Raw genomic sequence first — 21,147 nt, forward strand, 5'->3', positions numbered from 1 at the left:
GTATCGCATTTATGTGGCATGGCGTTGATTTTGACGTGGACATTTGGCGCGTTATCTGGTGACTATCGCATGCTACTGCCTTGTTGTGAATCCCACATTGTCACTGGGTTATTTTCCTGCGATAGGCTGCGATATTGAAAGTTGCGTTAAGCTACTCTTGCGGTAGTTATCACACGTTCTTGTGAATATACCACCTATAACTAGAGTAACTTAGAATAAAGATGAGTAGATGCAGATCACATTGATGGAGAGAGAGATTGATGATGCAGAAGGAGATGATGCAGATGCTGAGAAAGAGAGGCGAAAGCTGCTAGAAAAATAGAAGAGCAGACTTGGAAGATTCAGATCCAAATGACAGCCTGATTAGATTCGAAGGTTCCGGAAGAACATCGAGGAGGGAGAGAGTGTAAGAGAGTGAAGCATCCTGGTGCATCGGGTTATAGAGAGAAGTTTAGTAAGTATTTGTCCTGTCCTGATCCTGTCCTATAATCTTTGTCTCCTGATTCTAACTCAGGGGACCCCCACTAGTCCTTTGGCCAGAGGGTTGGTTTTCCAGATTTTTCTAAATAGGTAACTATTACCCTGTCTCGAATTTGCATTTTTCTTTGCAAATGTAATTTGTCCTGAACCTGCTGTCTCTACAACTATCCACTCTTTTGCATTTTGTTGCCGAATGGCTTGTGTTAATGATTGTGTTATTAAATGCACAGAATGAAGGAGTTTGCACTGTGAATTTATATCTGTGAGCGTTCAATTTATGACTGAAATTTTAGATAAACTTATGAATCTTACCCAGAGTCTGTGGTTATTTCACTGAGATCTATGAATTAGTTAGATAGCTGTTAATATAACCATCAACTAACTCAACTAATGGTCCAAAGACCAGAGGAAAGAGTGTTGATCAGTGAAAAATTAGTCAGTTATAAAAGTTGTTATAAATTGCTTGAGATTACAGAAAGCTAACTGGTCAGAACTGAGTGAACTATAAAAACTTGAAACAAAACACCCCAGCGGATTTGCCAGGAATTGTGAGATGAACGATTTGGGTATATGTATATGGGCCCCATTGAATGGTTGACTGTAAAGTGTTCATCCTTGGCCTTTCCGCTGGATCACCACCACCGGGGCCCCTAACCTCAATCAAAGGATTGCCATACGCGCTCCTTACAGAGTATGACATCTTGCTCTGTCTTCCCTCTGTCCTTGTTCATGCTCCTCATTCTCCTCTGTTTTTTTGCGCAGAAGATGGGGGATGAGGGAAATCTTGAACTGCTAGCTGTAACGATCATTCGCTATGCACACTTGTCGGCGCTTGAGCCCCTTACGCTCTTTTCCCAGCCGAGGCCAGCCGAACGCCGTCTGTGTGAGGGAGTCGGGTTTACACCCACATCTTCATTCCCCCGGCACTGTGCTTTTCACTCACGCTTTAAGGCAGTGGTTCCCAAACCTTTTTGACCCGCTGCTCCCTTGACCCATTGGTCTTTGCCCGTGGCTCCCCACTGTTACCTTTTTTTGAAGGGTGGGGTGGATGTAGGCCCTGCCTCTGGAGTACTTTCATTTTTCTTCCTGAAAATAATTGGAATGAAGCTGATGAAGGTATTACAATCATATACGCAGGGTGTTTCATATTACTAATGCGACCCCTCTAATAAAATATTCCTAGTTACACTTCTTTGCCCATGCCTTTTTTAGAATACCCTCTCAAACGTTTTTATCCCACTTACAGTGCTAGATAGCACCCATATGCATGTAGACCCCATTGCCAAAGTGTTTGTGCGTTTGAAGAATATTTGCATGCACTTCTATTTCTACCCATGTCATACATGCCAACACACCTGTCTCAGCAGGGTGACTCCATTTTTTTTAACAGTTTTATTTTAGCTGTCTCCTCCCTAAAATTGCCTCCAAATCAAGGCAAGTAAAATAATTTCCTCAGATGTTTTTTTTTTTTTAAACGTCCCTCTCTCCTGCTTCCAAATGTTGGCATTATGCTGAATATGCTGTTTTACTTCCCTGTGCTCAAGGAGAGAGCAGGCCTGTCTGGAAATGTGTGTGTACTGAAAGAAATGTGAACTAGAAGTACCTATGATTCAAGTAGAAATGTTAATACTTAATAATACTTAGTGTGTTCAATAGACAGGACAACTGTACTTTCCTGATAACTTGCATTGGTGTAAAATGCATTTGGAAAAAAACAAAACCATTAACAAGTGTAACAAAATAGATATGGCATCTTCTGCTTACTTTGGGAGTGTTGGAACCTGGGTATCCAGTGAAATATGGAGGTCATCTCCCTCAACATGCCATAAATTAAGCACTACGTTTACAGCTTTAGGCATGTCATTTACAAATCATCGACATCATGCGTTTGAGTCTAAATAGTTTAACTGAAGCCAACAGACCCTTCAAAATTAAATGCATTAAAGCGCTTGGTGCGCGGCTCCCCTGGCTAGGTTTCACGACTCCCCAGGGAGTCACGGTGCACAGTTTGTGAACCACCGCTTTAAGAGTTTCGAGGTGTTCTCTCTCCACATCGGGCACCAGAGCAGCCTTCGGCAGTGCAGCGAGGAAGCAGAGAGGCGGCGTCACCGGAAAAGGCCTCCGATGCGTGGAGCATGACGGGAGCTCAATGCTTGATAATCATCAGTTACAATAATTTACAAACACTGGACGTGCAAAAGGTCAAGTTACACTGCGCAGTCACCACTTCCCCAGCATGTATTACCTGTGTCCCTAATATTTAGATTTTGGAAACAGGTCTGAATGGTCCTGACCCCGAGGGACTCCCAAAACTGTGGTTATCTCCATGGTAAGTGCTTTTAGGTGGACCTAAGTAGACTCTCCATCCTTTTACTCAGTCCCAAGGCACAGGGCCTCTTTGCCCCCTTTGATCAAGTCCTGGCTGTAAAAGCTGAAAATCATTTCTGGGATAGCTAGGTGCATCCAGATGTCCAGATGCTTGATTCAGACAGAAGCTTCTTTATATTTTTTCCCAATAAATGTAAAAAAGGATTAATGTAGAGGGCAAATAATAAAGGGGAACAAGGACACCCTTCCTGGGTGCCTCTTGATATTATAACAGAGTCAGACTCGAGCCCCAACGCACATATTTTTGCCATAGGGGATCTATACATAGTTTGGAGAGCTTGAATAAAACCAGATCCAAATCCTTGCCATCGCATACTTGCCCATAAAAACTCCCAAGAGACACGGTCAAACGCTTTCTCTGCATCAAGTAGGACTACTCCACAAGGCGCTTTTTGTACATTAGCGAAGTCCAGCATAGTAACTACACTGCTAACAGGATTGACAGTGGCTCTTCCTGGGATAAAACCATGCTGACGGACAGAGACTATGGGAGTTATCACTCGGGAAAGTCGTGTTGCCAGAACTTTTGCATATATCTTCCCATCACAGTTTAAAAGCGAAATGGGTCTATATGACCCCGGTAGTGTGGTTGGTTTATCTTTAAAAAAAAATTATTATAATGATACTTGCTACATCCCATGACACTGGGGCATCCCCTTTCTGTGCCTCGCGAAGGACCGTAAACATATCTTCTACACCTTCTACACCTTGAACCGCCAGCTTCGTTCCGCTGACCTCGCCCTCGCTACCGTTCAACGCACCTGCAGGACGACCACCGGCGGCTGATATTTTTCCTACCTCGCCGCCAAGACATGGAATACCCTCCCCACCAAGCTGCGACAGACCCAGGACCTGCTGACCGTCAGGAGACACCTCAAGACCTGGCTGTTCGAGCAGTAGCTGCACCCCCCAGCACTGTGAGACCCTCACAGGTGATTAGTGTGCTCTACAAATGCTTGATTGATTGATTGATTATCAGCTTGCATCTCAGGTAGAAAAGTCTTGTAAAATTCAAGCTGGAGCTTATAGGGCCCAGCAGCTTTCCCTGTTGCTAACGAACCAACCACCTCCATAAGCTCTTCCAGGGTTATAGATTCTTCCAGGTATCCACAATCGTCCGCACCTAATATCTTCCTATGTGGATCTTTATAAAATGCTTTAGATCTATCCTGATTCATATAATCCTCTGTGTATAGCCCCTCATAGAAGGCTCTAAAAACCTCCAGGATCTCTGCCGGCGTTTCTAGAATTTTCCCATTTACATCTTTATTTGCAGTAATTGCATCTTTTACCTCTCTGCATCTGATTTTCATAGCCAGTTATCTTCCAGTCTATTCCCCGTACTCATAGCAGTCCCTTCTGAATATTTGATATTTGTTAGCATTATCCTTAGCCCATTCCCCATTCATCCTATCCTTGCAGCGAGCTACCTCAGTTTGTGCCTGAGAGCTATCTAGATTCTCCCTCAGAGCATATATTAACGCATATTCAGCTTGTTGAAGGTTGTCATACAACCCCTAAATAAACTGCCTCTGTTGCTTTCGAGCATAAAATTCAAAACTCAGAATTTCCCCCCTGAGTCCGGCTTTTAGGGCATCCCACACAATGCCACATTTAGCGGAGTTCCGATTTCTGACAAGAAATTGCTTTAGCCACTGTCGTATATGACTAACAAATTGCTAGTTAAGCAACAACTTCTGATCAAAGGAAAAAGTCCCCCGGGCTCGTACCACTCCTTGCATTTTGATTTTTAGTAGTAGTAGATTATGATCCGAAGTAATTCTCGGGTAAATCTGTATCTGCGCTTCAGCTAAAAGTGTTTTAGTAACAAAAAAATAATCAACGGGGCGTGGCTACGCGGCATAGCGCAATGGCTGCTGCTTGCTAGAGCTCCGGTGGACTCAGCCCACACCCTTATATCCGCCTCACTAATCCTGCACCTCTGTGACGGAAACCAAGATCGGAAGGCACCTAGACCCCGACGCAACAACAACGAGGCTCGGAGCACCCCCCGGAGTCGAGATATCTCCGTCTGCAGTGCGAGGCCCATAGGGCCGGGAAAGCCGGGAGCCCGGGCGAGGAACAGTGCGGCGTGCGTGCTGACGCACGGGGCAAGTCTCTGTGCCTCATTCCAGTTCTACGATTGTTTGCCGTCCGTTTCAGCAGCGCACCTCCGTTGCATCCCTGATCGAGCGGACTGCTTCTGGGGCTGAGGAGTGCGTAACTGTTGTGGTGAGGCCCTGGTTCCCCTCGCCGGCGCCGCTTTGCTCGCGGCGGATGCCTTTGGATGCGGGCCTAAAGCAGAGGACCCCATAGCTGAAGCTGAGTGCCCGGGAGCGACGATCTGGGCCTCTTGAAGCCTCGCGGAGGCGGGTGATCTGTGTGCCACGGCCTAAAGGTGAGCGCGGCCCTGCACTGAACATTCCAGCAGGGTGGTACTAACTTGGCCCCATATTATACAAGCTTCATTGCCTAGCAGCTCCTGACGAGGTCTTCGGGGCGGCACCTCTCAGACAGCGGAGGCGCCTCCAGTTCCCCTCAGTCTACCCACTTTGGGACACCCTTAGGCCCAGATATATTGGAGGGATTTTCAGTTGAGACACTATAAAGCGAGGTGCTCTCCTCAACTGACCTAGTGGGATCACTCAATGTGGGGTGTGGCGGGGGTCCTCCCCTGAAGATCATATCATGGCATCCTCGAGGGGCCTTAAATCAGCTCAGGCCCATGAACTGGAAAAGTACGCCTTCACCAAGGAGAGTGTGCCGGAGCAGTCACCCAAGCACAAGAGTGTCAGGGACCAGGGGAACCCAGACAAAGACCCTACCCTTAAGGACGTTATGGCGGCAATCACAGAGATAAAAACCTCCCTCGAGCACAAAATGGACAGCATAACTCTCGAGGTAAACCTTATCCGGGCAGACCTCAACAAGAATAATGAAAAACTTAAGCAAGTAGAGCTCAAGACCAACAGATTAATAGAGGACTCCTCCTAGACACAGGCTGATATTAGCATACTACAATCCTTTCGAAAGTTTGCAGAAGCTAAAATGGACGATCATGAAGGGCGTCTCAGACGCAACAATGTTCGCATATTAGGAGTTCCCGAAAAGGTGGAGGGGGAAGCGGCGGATCTGTTCGTGGAAGACTTCATCCTTCACCACCTCAAACCCAAGGGACTAGGCAACTACTTTTTAATAGAACGGGCCCACAGGGTCCCAGGAGGGCGTCCCAAGCCCGGGGCCCCCCCACACCCGATACTGGCCAGGATCCTTAACTATCGAGAGCGTGATGCCATACTCCAGCAGGCCAGAACGGGACCTCCACTCCGATTCGAGAATGCTGATATCACCTTTTTCCCTGATTTCACCCATATGGTTCAGAAACAGCGAAGATCCTTTTTGAGTATCAAGAAGCTCCTTAGAGACAAGGGCCTCAAGTATGCAATGCTTTTCCTGGCTAAACTTCGAGTGGGAGCAGATGGGAGAGCTTGGTTCTTTGATCACCCAGAGGTGGCGGCGAACTGGTTGGAGTCCCGCAAGGCGTGAGTTCAGAACGACAGAGCCGAGGTAACAGATTTAGTGACATTAGCGGAGGGTCATGCACTTTTGGTCACCCAAGAGTTTCATTGGACAAAGGAGTACCCAGAACTGAACCGCCGGCGGCTGATATGGTACATAGCAGCCATGGGGACAGTTGTGAGGCTGCCTGACTGTTGGACCATGTAATACCAGTGTGTTTCTGCTCAGAGACAGATGTTGTATCTGCAGGGATGGAGGGGGGGGGACACCGGGGGCATCGCACGACACAATTTTCTTCATTTAATATAACAGTTGGGCGACAGGCACTCTGCCAGTTCAGAATGGGCAGTTCTAAGTCCAGTGGGCAGGGAAGCAGGGTGGGGGGTTGTTGGGGGAGAAGAATGCTGCTGTTTAGTAATCTCAAGAAGCAGGGAAGCAGGGAGGGGGGTTGTTGTGACGGGGATTGGTGTTCGATTTTGTTATGTTTGTTACATTGACAAGCAATGCAATAGGCATGACTGAGGCCCTGGATTCTGCTACCAGATTCAATGCATACACAGTGGGATAAGAGTGCCAAAATCTTGAGTTGGAACGTCAATCGGCTGGGAGTCAAGGTTAAGCGGAGTATAGTTCTCCAATTTATTAAGAGGCAAGCCCCTGACGTTGGTCTTCTTCAGGAAATGCACTTGATGGGTGGCTCATGCTAAGCACTGTTACACTAGTGTCTGTCTATGTCCCTCCGGGACTGCAAACCACCCCTTTTCAGGACCTACGCACTACTCTCCTTTCATTACCGGAAGGGCTGTTATTACTGGGAGGTGATTTTAATTCTGTGGGCTCAGGCAGACTTGATCGTCACCCCTGCGGGAGTTTGGGCCTTCTACTAGATGGTTGCCAGATTTCCTTAAAGCCATGGGGTTGGTGGACTGCTGGCGCGCCTACAACCCTGAAGGGATTCAACACACTTTCCACTCCGATGCTCACGGCAGCTTGTCCAGACTGGAATATATCTTGATCCCCTGCCCCCACATCTCCTATATTCATCAAATCAGACACCTAGCTTGGGGCATATCTGATTACTCACCGGTATTGGTACATTTACTTCTTGATCAGGTCAGGGTGGGTAGGATTGTCCCAATTAATCCCTGGTATCTTCCTAACACCCAAATCAGGAAAGACCTCACCAAGGTAATGGACACCTATTTTGATGAAAACGTGCGTACAGTAGACTCCTCCCAGACACTCTGGGAGGCCTTCAAGGCGGTGGTTAGAGGGGAAGCTCTGTCACTGATAGCCGGACAGAAGAGGGAACAGCGGAGGGAAATATCTGATATAGAGAACAAGATCTACCAACTGGAGCAAGACGTGTCAGCAGCAACAACACCAACCTCGCTCCACCTGTTGCGTCTTAAGCAGGAGGAGTATAGGGCATTAGTTACCGAAAAAGCGAAAACACTGGGGAGGGAGAAACTTGGAAGGATTTACGACCTGGGGAATAAGGCCGGGAAACTGATAGCCTGGCTTGACAAACGGGAGTGGGCAAATAGATTGGTCCCGGTTCTGCAGGATACTAACAATTCTCACATCACTGACCCCCAAGGCATAGCAGCCCACTTTGATAGACACTTTGAAGCGATTTACACCTCAGTGGCACCCTACACCGAGGAAGACTCAGCTGACTTACTAAGAGACAGCGCACTCCCCTCCCTCTCCCCGGCAGACCAACAACTATTAGATAGCCCTTTGTGAGCGGACGAAATGCGCAGGCAATCAGATCACTAAACTCCGGAAAAGCCCTTGGTCCCAACGGCAAACCAATCGAACTATATAAACTCAACCCTGACAAACTATCCCCCTATCTTAAGGGCATGTTTGAGGAGAGTGGGGACATGGGCGAACTACCAATCGATCAACGCATTGCCACTATAATCACTATACATAAGGATAGTAAGCCCAAAACGGAGAGTGCCTTATATAGGCCGATCTCCCTCCTTAAAGCAGAACCTAAAATCCTCACCAAAGTGTTAGCCAACCGTCACTGATCTCGTACACCCAGATCAATCTGGTTTCATACCACGTTGAAATACCGCATTGAATTTATGCCGAGTACACGGGGTCCTGGGTAGAGTGGACACGATCCTGGAACTGGCTATCCTTGTCTCCTTGGACGCCACCATGGCGTTCGACACCATCGAATGGCCCTACCTCATAGCTGTCCTTCGGAAAATGGGGTTCAGCCAGGAATTTATTCGGTGGGTTCACCTTCTATATTCGATGCCACTGGCGCAGGTTGTGATTAACAATAAAAAGTCGGATACGTTTGTTCTGAGTCGGGGTACCCGACAGGGATGCCCGCTCTCCCCCCTCCTATTCGCCCCAGCACTGGAACCTCTGGCAGCTTGGATCCGGCAGGATCTAGTTATCCGAGGTATGCGTTGGTCACATGAATGGAAGGACCATATATCGCTCTATGCAGACGATATCTTACTCTACCTAACCTCCCCCAAAAAATCCCTAATAGCAGTACTATACATATTGGCGATATTCGGCAAATATTCTGGGTTTACTATAAATTGGTCTAAGTCCCACCTGTATCCCCTACAAGGAGGCCTACCCGATCTGGCCCGTAATTGTCCAATTCAGGTTAGCACCATGGGATTAAAATATTTGGGTATATTCATCTCCTTAGATCCAACGCTTTGATACGAAAAAAACCTCCTTCCCCCTATGCTCCACCTGAAGAGGGACATAGCTAGTTGGAAGTCTCTTCCTCTCTCCCTTCTGGGCAAAGCAGCTCTTTTTAAAATGATGTCACTTCCCCGCTTCCTTTATGCCCTGCAGAAGTCACTCAATCCTGTCCCCTTGAAATATTTTAAAGAAATTTACCACCTCCAGAGGGACTTACTATGGAATGGTGCGCCTCGTATAGCCTTGGGTAAACTTACACTAAAATGGTATGATGGTGGCATTAGTCTTCCAGACATTATAAAATACTATTGGGCGGCGCACCTGGCGGCTATCAATCATGGCATGTACGGTGGCCCTGATGATCCAGGCTATCGTATGGATAGGTAGCTCCTCCCGGAAGTGAACTATAACAAATCACTTTATTCAAAACCTGGCCAACATCGGCTGACAGGCCCTACCGGTCACTCAGTGGGTGTATGGCACGCTACTACTAAATCTCTAGGATGGGACCGTAAACTGACTTTAGCTACTCCCTTGTGCGACTCTGCACAATTAGCCAATCTTGGGCGTCGAAAGGATTTGAGATCTGTACCAAATCATCAATCAGGAAGGTCCTGAAGACTTGGCTGTTTGCTTCAAGGTAGTCCCTGCTTAAGACTGATACACCTCCACACATACCAGCGCCAAGACGCTACGGCAATCGTGCACTTTAAAAACCTATATCCTATCCTATAAGTGGGACATGATCGGTATCTCACAAATAAAAGATATATGGGCCGGGGGGGGGGGGGGATGAAACCGTTTGCCACTCTCCAGGTTCAGCACGAGCTGGCTGACACTGAGATCTTCCGATACAGGCAGGTTAGCGATGCACTATATTCCCTCCCACAAAGGGCTCTTCCCTCCCTGAATCATCCCCCTTGGAGGATAGAATACTAGACGGCCAAGTACTGGTCAAGACCATCTCTTTAATCTATAACAAACTGATAAATAATATGGAGGATCCCCTCTTGCTATTGCGACAAAAATGGTTAGCGGATGGCATAGAAATAGATGATGAGGAGTGGCAGGAGGCGATATCCTCTCCTTGAGTGGCGGCTATCCCAGCCCGATTAAAGTTAGTACAGCTGAAAATCCTGCATAGGATATATACGACTGGCCCGGGGCTTGTACAGATGGGAAGAGCGGAAACAAGGGACAGTCGCAGAAGATGCGGGCAAATCGGCACCTTTATGCACATTATATGGGAGTGTCCACTCATTCAAAAGCACTGGGAGGGGATACATGCGGTGATGAGAACAGTCGTAAACGTTCCTATTCACCCTGAGGCACGTAGATGCCTGCTGAATATATGAGAAACAACTCACTTAGACACTTATCAAGCACTATGGGCCACTCTGGGCTTCATGATTGCCAAAAGAAACATCGCTCAGGGCTGGGGAGCAGCAACACCTCCCACACTAGAAGCATGGGAAACGAGTATGGACTGGTGTATGTTCAGGGAAAAGACAGTGTACACTGCCCGTGGCTGCCTCATAAAATGGTCCCGTATATGGGCGGGGTGGAACTCATATCGAGGTGACATCTGCACTCCCCGCAAAATATTGAACTTGATGACCTGCTCCCTCCTTGAATGGTTCTCAATGGTCAAAATGTGAAAAAATTGTGTATTTAAAGTATCATGCTTGGGTTGACAGTCTTCAGAGGGGGACGAGATATATGGCCTGAGCCTGTCCTGAGATGTGGTCCCACATAAGTCCGCTGCAAAACCCATAGAGTGCAGACATCTCCGCTCCCACACAGTGCACCGTGCCAAGTGATATGTCACCTCCCTGATCCGCCCCTGCTGTGTATAATGCTGAGATGTATCGTCTCTGATTGTCATGCTTATAGATTGATTTTGCTTTACTGTGATAATTGTTTTCTTGTCGATGTTGATACGGACAGGAATAGTGCGTGTATCCTGGATCAGATTGTTTTAATCTGGGCCAGACATCAGCCAGACCATGCTCATACATAGGCTGCTGTAAAGCCTTGTACACCCTGGGTTTCCTACCGTAATATTTATCTTCAATAGAGCCCTGGGTGGCTTCTTCAAGCTGAATGTTAAAATCCCCGCATAATATCAGGGGAGATACCCAAGAAGCTAACTCTTTATTCAGATGATCTAATATCTGAGCTTCACCGTGGTTTGATCCATACACCAAGCAAATTGTAAACCTTTTATTGGCAACAACACATGCAACAATTACCTAGCGACCACATTTATCTGCAAGGCTTTTTCCTACCGTTAAACTGTTATTTTTGGCTAAAATGGCTACCCCTCTTGTTATAGTCCCTTGTGATGTACAAGCCAGTAACTTATACCTTACCTCTGTTAGCACCTTATGCTTAGTCCAGGGAATATGTGTCTCTTGGAGACAGATCACATCAGGGGACATCATTTTAATTTCTTGTGCTACCCTTTGCCGCTTAGCCATCTCATTGAGACCCCATACATTAAATTAACATATTGACAATATATTCGTCATTAACCTTCTTTAAAGCTGCAAAAACAAATCCCTCTCTCTCAATGCACCACATAATTTCTTCTTGGCTTTTTCCCCCCATTTTTCACCCCATGTGCCCCTGCAGCAGCCATCCCCCCAGTGCCCCACCCTTACCCACCTTGCACCAACGCAGACTGCCCCCCCTCCCCGAAATTCACACAACCAATATGCTATTAAACCCAACTGTTCAGGCTCATCCCAACAGGTGCTTGAATAAAAAAGGAAGTGAAAACAAGATTGGACCATAACCTTGTATATGACCCACATACTTAAAATATAGAGATATGGCATCCTTGTGGTGTAGATAAGGTCTATATAGCTTAATCTGCTGCAGCCCCCTCCCCTAAAATTTAAAATTTAATATCATGGAGGTATTCTTTGGCCTCGATCTCAGATGTAAAAAAACGCGTGTGTACCTGCTCTGTACAAACTATTTGCGTTTTTGTTATATTTAATTTAAAACCAGATCTTTCCCCAAATACAGCTGCTAATTGTTCGATCTCTGTCAAGTTCTTGGCTGGGTCTGTTCAGGCAACCGCAATGTCGTCTGCATATGCTTCATATTTTTTTTAATGAATGTAATGTCTGCGAACATTACGTCTAGTCATTACTGGTGTAAACATGTGGGATCATTAAAACAGATGTATATGACAAATGCTTTGCGATGTCTACTGGTACACATACAACTATCATTATTCCTGGCTGATAGGGAATGTTTACTTTAGTGTAAGAAATCAGTTTGCGAGGTGGAGGATAACTGTAGGCCTCACAGCAGAAACGCATCTCCCGCTTTTACATACCTTCTGAGAATGTCTCTCTGGAAGAAATCCATTTCAGCTCTACCAGAAAAGCATCCTTGATGATGTACCTGTGCCTCAGCATGCAAGCAGCAACTTCTGTACTATATTTTGGAGAGCGAGGCTCCCCAGAGTCTTCTCAGGAGAGGGAAACACTGAGCCAGGCTGATTGGCTGAACACTTGAACCTTAAGGATACACTTAATAGTAAATAGTGGGTGTTTGCTTAAATGTTTGACTATGTGAATTTAGGCTGAAGGTGCCAAGCAGCTAATTGGTTGTCTTTGGTACTTGGACCTTTGCCGACCCTGTTTCTATTGGTGTAGAGAGAATTTGCAGCTTCATGCTGCCCACTCACTGTGATCAAGGACTAGGAATGAAGGTTGTCTTGATGCTCTTCCGAACTGCCTTACCACTGCTGCTACTGCCTTGCCTGCGGAAGTTCATAGCTAGCTCAAGGAGACCACTGAGCCAACCCACCTGCTTTGCCCTCATTTGTGTCATCAGTGCATCGTTGTACAAGGGTCCACAAACTTAAAATGAAATGGTATCTATTGTTATCACTTGTACATACATTTGGTAAACGATTTTCCACCTTTTTTCCTTCAGTGGCAAGATTTATCAATGAAAAACAAAGATTTTATAATAAAAGGTGTGCAGTAGGCCTTGGCTGTTATAGAGTTGGAAGGGACCACAGGACGCCGGAATATGCTCTGTGTTGCTCTCCTTTTATTTTCTCTTTTAGGTAAGGGGTAGGGATAGCAAGGAGTTGCGGGTAGGTATGGCAAGGAGTTGCTGCTACAAAGGTCAGTTCAACAAAAGAACAACACAACAGGTGGTAGAAGGCAACTTCTTCTTCTAGCTCCTGGCTCCAGAATGGCGTAGTAGGGTATACTGGGGTATACTGGGGTCTCCCGTTTTCCCGCACTCTTGCTGGCATCCACTCGGTAGGGCGTGCAAAGGAAAGAGGAAAATATAGGTTGGGGTCAATATTGTGCTTGCAAATGGTATTGTCCTTGTGCTACCGTCACCAACTGTCTCAATGTGGAAAATTTTCGTAGGGCCTTAAAAAAACATATCACCGCTCCAGTGCCCTATCTCCCCGTACCTCCCCACTTCCCCCACCAGAACGCTCCCCGTAGGAATACTTGCCTTGAGCCACGGCCCGTCCCCAGCAACGTGGCGGCTGGACCCGGGGCGTTTTCTCCTTCCTTCAGCCCACCGGGTAGGTCGCTTTGTCTATTCCTCTCGTCGGTTGCCTCCTCTCCTGTTCCTTCTCGATCCCGTCTTCTTCCACTGTTTCACTGTAATCCACACTCTCCGTCCTCCTCTTACCGGTACCTCTCGCCGACTCCTCGTCTTCCGCATCTTTTGTTCCGCCCCCTTCCGCCTGCATCAGAGTCTCCTCCCTGTTTCCCTCGGCTGCAGCTAGACCGCTGCCACCTTCCAGGCCTGGTTGCGGCGTCGCTGCCATATCCCACTTCCGGTCCGACCCACCTCCGTCCTCCTTACAAGGTGACTCGCTCACCTTGTTGAAAAAAGTTTATACTAAAAACAATGAAGCACTCCTTATGTCATGGGATGCAAAAAAGGCCACTGACGCAGTGAGTTGTTGGGTTATGGAAAAGGTCTGATAATGCTACAGTGTATCTCATTCCTCGGCATCGTCATGGTCAGCTTAGATCTACGATAACTCAACTGGTAGTATCTGGGGATACTACATTGAGGTACAAGGAGGGAGTCCTGCTTTCACCCAGGCTTTCCTCCTCGATAAGAATACATATGTAACTATGGATGCAAAGACCAAAAAATATTAAGGAGGGACCTCAAGATCTCAATTTTTGCAGATGATATTATGGTCTCTTTGGCAGACCTTGAAACACTGATTGAGGAAACAAGAGTTTGCAACAAAATTGCAGGTTTCAAGAGATAATTTGGTCAAATTGAAATTTCTGGTCATAAAAGAAAAAGGAAGAGACTTAGAGATTCAGAGATCCCCCATTAAAATAGCCAACTCCTCCATGAAATATCTAGGGATGCTTATAACACCCAAACCTAGTGAAACCCAAAGTACATATATTCCAGCACTGCAACAAAGTAGTACCAACCTACATAAATGGTGGATTATGCATGTGTAGGAGACTGGCTTAGTAAATGGTGCACACTCATTCAAGTGGTGCAAATTGCACTATTCAGGCAACCCTTATGGTGATTTTAGTGGTCTTTGATAACCATAGAAAGCTCTCAAAGTGGTAGCTGTGGAGAGCAGCCTTCAGGTTTATCTTGAAGGTGTGTTAAGCAGCTTGTTTTACCAGTTTTCATCTATAGCGCAAGTTAGATGAAAAGAAACCGCGCAGTGTTTACCAAAAATAAGTCTTTTTATTACCACCCAATCACTGATCACATTGGTATATCTCCTACCGGGAGATATCAACACATTACACAAGAATACTTCAAAAGCAGTCAGGTAAGTAGCACAGAATACAGTGATCTCCTGGGGAGACCAAACTGTATATTAAAAAAATTGAATGTGAGCCACTGCTGACAAACTCGGGACTTAGACCAGAAGGAGCTGGGGACCCAAGGAAGCAACCAAGGTAAGTACCCAGGAACCCCACGGAGGCTGGGTGCACAGTGGAAACACAGTTGTGTGTTCAATAGAAGCCATCAGGGAAGTCGCAGTTGCAGTTTTGGAGGAAAAGACCCTTTTGGAAGACAGAAGGTTGGAGAGTCACCTTACCCGTGAATACCCCAGGAACCAGGTTACCTACACCAGGGAAGCTGGGAGCATAGGAGCGAAGTGACGTCGGTACCTGCCGTAGACAGCAATGGATGACTTAGAAGAAGATGCCTCTGGAGAGGACTGTGAAAGTGTCTGATGGAATCCAAGGGGGGATTCTGGAAGTGAAGCAGAGGGGACAGCGTCTATGCCACCCAATGTTGACAAGGAGGCACTGGGATACAATACCGAACAATATTGGGAGGTTCTGGAGAGTCGAGGGTGAGCATTTAGCTGAAGCTGTATTGACCAGGTGATGCTGAGGAAGACCAGGACCCGTGCATTAGCTGTCCCACGTCGAATGTCAGTGACTAGGTGGTCGGTGTCCAGAGTGAGCACCAACAAGCCTTAGTAGCCACAATGGCATGGATGCCGAAACAGGAGCAACATTGTGACCAGCAAGGGACTTACCAACAGCAGGAGAGTCAGAGCAGGACCGAGCAAGCAGGGGAGCCCTCAGGAGCACCCACAGGCCGAAGGCACAGGAGTCACAAGAGGACCTTGAGTAGCTCACCAAAGAAGGTCCACGGTGCAGAGGATGCAGTGAGGATGCTGATCTTGGAGGGAAGAGATGCTGGAGGCTGGAGCTTCTTGTAGACGAACATGTCTGGAGTGCAGAGCCAACTAGTCTTGGCAAGTTGACGCGGTGCACAAGGGTTTGCCCCCTGCGGGTCCAACAAGGGAGACTGGCCTCAAAATTGCAAAGAGGGCAAGCAGGACTTGAGAGAGTTTGTTGTTGTTGAGTTTCAGATCCACCACCTGTGTTGTTGGGCCTCGGGAAGTCCGTAGGACATGAGGAGCTGCAGACTGGTCAGCTTTATTGTGGTGCCTACATGTGCAGGAGATTGACTCCTTCACTCCAGGGGAAATTTCTTCGGGTGTCCTTGATGCCCACAGGTGTGTTGAAGAGCCTGGCTAAAGCACAGGCACAGATGACAAAGATGACTCATAGAACAGGGAGACCAGGAGCAGCAGGAGTCTTCCCAGTTGCCGTCTCAGTTTCAATCATTGTCCAAGGGTGCAGACGGTCGAAGAGAGGCGTAGTTTCAGGGTTGGGTTTTGTCCCACAATGAATCTGAGGACCCACCCACAGGTAAGCCCTTAAATACCCCAAGGAACAGGTTGGAATGACTCGGGGGTCCCTCCCAGAGGAGGGGCTAAACAGCAGGGGAATACTCCCCTGTCCTTTGTCCAGTTTCACGCCAGAGCGGGGACCAAGGGTCCCTGAACTCACTCTACCCAAAGTATGCAAGGAGTGCACCATTTGTGCTCTTCAAAGCAGTCTGGTGATGTTGGCAAATGCCCCATTCCTAGTCCAATATACTAAGTCCTGCCTGTGACAGGAAACCTACTGTTCTATCTTCCCCTGTTCAAGCCTGGCTGGGCAGCAGGATGGCAGAATCGTATCTATGGTCGGCAGCAGCACTAGCTTGCTGGCAGACCCTGAAAGGCTGTTACCGGGAATACAGGGGAATCCCCAGGGAGCCCCCAGTACATGGAATCATACTTCCAACACTAGAATCGGTGTTGGGGTATGATTCCAATATGTTCGATACAAAACATGACCAGGTTCGGTGCAGCCACTATATAGTTAGGCATCACATAATGACTGATGTCCGCTACATGTATTAAAATGGTTGACCGCACTTACAAAGCCTGGCGAATCAACTCTGGGGTTTGTAGGGGTGTTCTGCTCATGCAGAGGAACCCTCACACTCAAAACCTATAAGTCACCCCTATGGCAGGCTCTTCAGTGCTGAGGGCAGGGTACTTGGTTGTAAGTGCAGTGACCTCAGATATAAGGAAACATATCTGTCGTGAGAGGTGCAAGCACCAGCTCACACAGGCTGCACTGGCAGGCCTGTATTCACAGTATAAGTGGACTCCCATGGGTGGCATAATACATGCTGCAGCCCATGTGTATCTTTGCCCTGGGTACCTCACTACCATATACAAGGGACTTACAAGGGTAAACCAGTAGCCAATTGTGGAGGTACCAAAGAACTTATCATGTGAATTTGGGGGAGAAAGCACAGTTGCTGGGGTCCTGATTACCAGGACCCCAGCAGACTAGGTCAAAAATACACTGACAGCAGGCAAAATGTGGGGGTAACCATGAAAGCAGATCCTACGTTCCTACACAACCCCCTCCCCAAACGAAAGGAGGTGAGACTAACCTTGTCCAGTTGAGTCTTCATTTTCTGAGCTGAAATATCTGTAGAGTCCATATGCGTTGGCATGTTTACGCCTAGGTCTATGTTACACAGAAAAGTCCTTCCCCTGTAGGGAAATGGGCTACCTCGAAAGCTTGGGGTTTTTACCCTTCCTTTGTTTCAGCCATAAGAGGGGCTTATGGTCTGTTTGAAAAATGAAGTGACTGCCAAAAAGGTATGGCCTCAACTTCTTCAAGATTAAATCCACACAGAAGGAGCGTACAAATATTTAGAATTCATTCACAATTGATTATTGAAGTCCATAAATAATCAACATTCCAATGCAAGCTTCCTTGTCCACTTTTCTTTATTGACACTTGTTCCAAACTCTTCAAAACACAGATCAATCAATATTTCAATACAGCCAGCCTCTTCAAGGTCCAGACCACAGCAAAGGCCTCCCTCGCAATAGCTGACCAACGCTTCTCCCTGGGGGGGGGGTCAACCTTCTGCTTATAAAAGCTACTGGTTGATCCTGGCCCTCTGCATTGAGTTGTGACAATACTGCACTTACCCCTTTCTCAGAAGCATCTATATGTACAATAAAGGGTTTCGAGTAATCAGAACTTTGCAGAATTGGAGCAGAGCACATGGCCTGCTTCAGGTCATCAAATGCCTCCTGACAGCTAACTGTCCACTGAACTTTATTAGGCATTCTTTTGGAGGTGAGATCATTAAGGGGCGTCACTATGGATCCATAGCCCCTAAAAAACCTTCCGTAGTACCCAGTGAGGTCCAAGAAACTCTGACCTGAATCTGGGTAGTGGGAGCAATCCAGTCCATGATGGTCTGGGTTTTGCTCTCCAGTAGTTGAACTTGGCCTCCACCTACAAGGTGGCCCAAGTGCCCAACCTTGCTCAGCCCTATCTGGCACTTTATGGCCTTGATAGTGAAGCCTGCCTTCTGCAGGGCCTAAAGTACATTTCTGAGGTGGACCAGGTGATCTTCCCAAGTGGAGATAAAGACAGCAATATCATCTAGATATGCTGCACTATAGGCTTCCAGACCTGTTAAGACTTTGTTCACCAACCTCTGAAATGTGGTAGGTTCATTCTTCAGACCAAAAGGCATAAAAACAAATTGATAATAGCCACTGAGGGTTGAGAATGTTTTTTTTTGGCTTGGCATCCTTAGAGAGTCTGATTTGACAGTAACCAGCAGTCAGGTCGAATGTGCTGGGATACTTGGCAGAGGCCAGAGTATCAATCTGCTCATCTGCTCTGGGGATTGGATGGGCCTCAGTCCTAGTGACTGCATTGAGTCCCCTGTAATCCACACAGATCCTCATCTCTTTCTTACCATCTTGGGTATGAGGTTTTGGGACAAGGACTACAGGACTAGCCCAAGGGCTATCTGAAGGCTCAATGACCCCCAAATCCAGCATCTTTTAGACCTCAGTCCTGATGCAGTCTCTGACATGGTCAGACTGTCTGTAGATTTCACTCTTCACAGGCAGGCTGTCACCTGTGTCCACACCATGGGTACACCAGGTGGTCTGACTGGGAGTCAAAGAAAAGAGACCAGAAAAGTGACTGATAACCTGTATACAATTTGCTTGCTGCTGACCAGTGAGGCTGTCTGCCGGGACTACTCCTTCCACTGATTCCTCAACAGGGTCCTGAGAGAGGACTTCAAGGAGAGGGTGTCTCTCTTCCTCCTGTCCCTCATCAGTGCCCATGAGCAAGCTCATGTCAGCCCTGTCAATAAAAGGTTTTGGGCGATTCACATGAACTACCCTGTGGGGACTTCTGGGACTGCTTAGGTCAACCTAGTAAGGGACCTCACCTTTTTTCTCAAGTATGGTGTGGGGCTACTCCACTTGTCCTGGAGAGCTGCTGGGGCCACAGGCTCCAAAACCCACACTTTCTGTCCTGGCTGGTAAATAGTCAGTACAGCCATTTGGTCATGCCAAGGTTTCTGAAGCTCCTGGCTGTCCTCAAATTTTTTGCTGGCCTTCTTTATGTACTCAGCCATACGAGAACATAGGTCAAGCACATAGTCAACTATGTCCTGTTTAGAAGCTTTAAGAGGTTGCTCCTATCCTTCCTTAACCAGACACAATGGACCCCTAACTGGATGTCCAAACAGAAGTTCAAATGGGCTGTAACCCACTCACTTCTGAGGAAACTCTCTATAGGCAAAGAGAAAGCAGGGTAGTTAGACATCCCATCTTCTCCTCAGCTTTTCTGGGAGACCCATGATCATACCCTTTAGGGACTTGTTACATCTTTAAACAAGGCCATGGCACTATGGATGATAGGGTGTGGTATACTTGGAGTTTATACCACACTCCTTCCAATTAGCAGTGATGTAGCTAGACATGAAGTTAGTACCTCTATCTGACAGGACCTTCCTAGGAAACCCAACCCTGGAAAAGACTCCCAGGAGGGCTCTGACCCCACAGGAGATGTAGTGGTCCTAAGCGGTATAGCCTCTGGATATCTAGTGGCATGGTCCACTACCACTAGTATGTTACTATGCCCAGATGCTGTTGGAGGGTTCACAGGACCTACAATGTCTATCACTCCCTTTCAAAGGTAACCCCAACCAGTGGTAGTGGGATTAAGAAGGCCTTTGTTGTGTCACCTGACTTACCACTGGCTTGGCAGGTAGCACAGGAGCGACAAAAGCTCCTTGGTGTCTTTAGACATGTGGGGCTAATGAAAATGAGGGTCAAGTCTGTCCCAAGTTTTGCTTTGCCCAAGATGCCCTGCAAGCGGAATGTCATGTGCTAGGGTCAATAGAAAACCCCTGAGTTTCTGAGGTAGGATCAACCTCCTAGTGGCACCATGCTTGGGGTTTCTACTCTCAGGAAATAGGAGCCCATCTTCCCAGTACTTCCTATGGGACCCAATGACATTCCCTGCCTCCCCAGCAGCAGCTTGCTGTCTGAGCTGTGCAAGAGAGGGGCAGGTTTTCTGCTCCAGACTCAAGCCTGCCCTAGAAGGTCCACCTGCACCCAAGACCTCTGCTGTGACAGGCCCAAGTTCTTCTGGGACAGTTCCTTCACACGGGCGAGGTCATCTTCCTCAGGAGACTGATCCTTAGTGGGAGTCTGGGAGGAAGATAAATCCTTAACCCTCCTGCTCTTTCTCTTGGGAGCTGGCTGGTCTATCTTTTCAGGATCCAGGGCTCCATCTGTGCCTAGTCTCTTGGCTTGAGCCCTAGTGACTGCAAAGGCGCTGGCTGAAATGTCCAACTTCTCTGCATGTGTCCTGAACTCCACTTTTACCCTGTGGCCTTTTTCTTTACAGATATATCACCAAGGTTTCTTGTTGGAAGAGGAAGAGGTTTGGGACTGACCCCCAGAGGAAGTCCTTTGGGGACCGAATGAAGACTCTTTCTTGTCTTTACCCTTCTGCCCATGCTTCTCTTGGTCCATAGAAGGATTTGCTACTTCTGGTCACCACCACCATGAGAGTTCTGCTTCACTCTGGTAAGGACCAACTTGTCTGCCCTCTTTATCAATTCTTGGGCAGAGGTCAGATCTGAGTCCACCAGGTACTGGTGCAGTTGCTGATTTTGACAGGTTTAAGGATGTGCTCCCTCAGCAATAAATTGTAAAGTTCCTCATAGTCATGCACATTACTTCCATGAAGCTTGCCTTCCAGAGCCTTAAAGCACTGTCTACAAACGCTACTCGGTCTTGACTGTGTGTCTTCTGTGTGTCCCTAAGCTCAACCCTGTATTGATGATGGTTAAACCAACCCCATCTCTGAGGGCATTCTTCAAGAC

The sequence above is a fragment of the Triturus cristatus genome, chromosome 12 (assembly GCF_964204655.1).
Source record: "Triturus cristatus chromosome 12, aTriCri1.1, whole genome shotgun sequence".
NCBI lineage: Eukaryota > Metazoa > Chordata > Amphibia > Caudata > Salamandridae > Triturus > Triturus cristatus.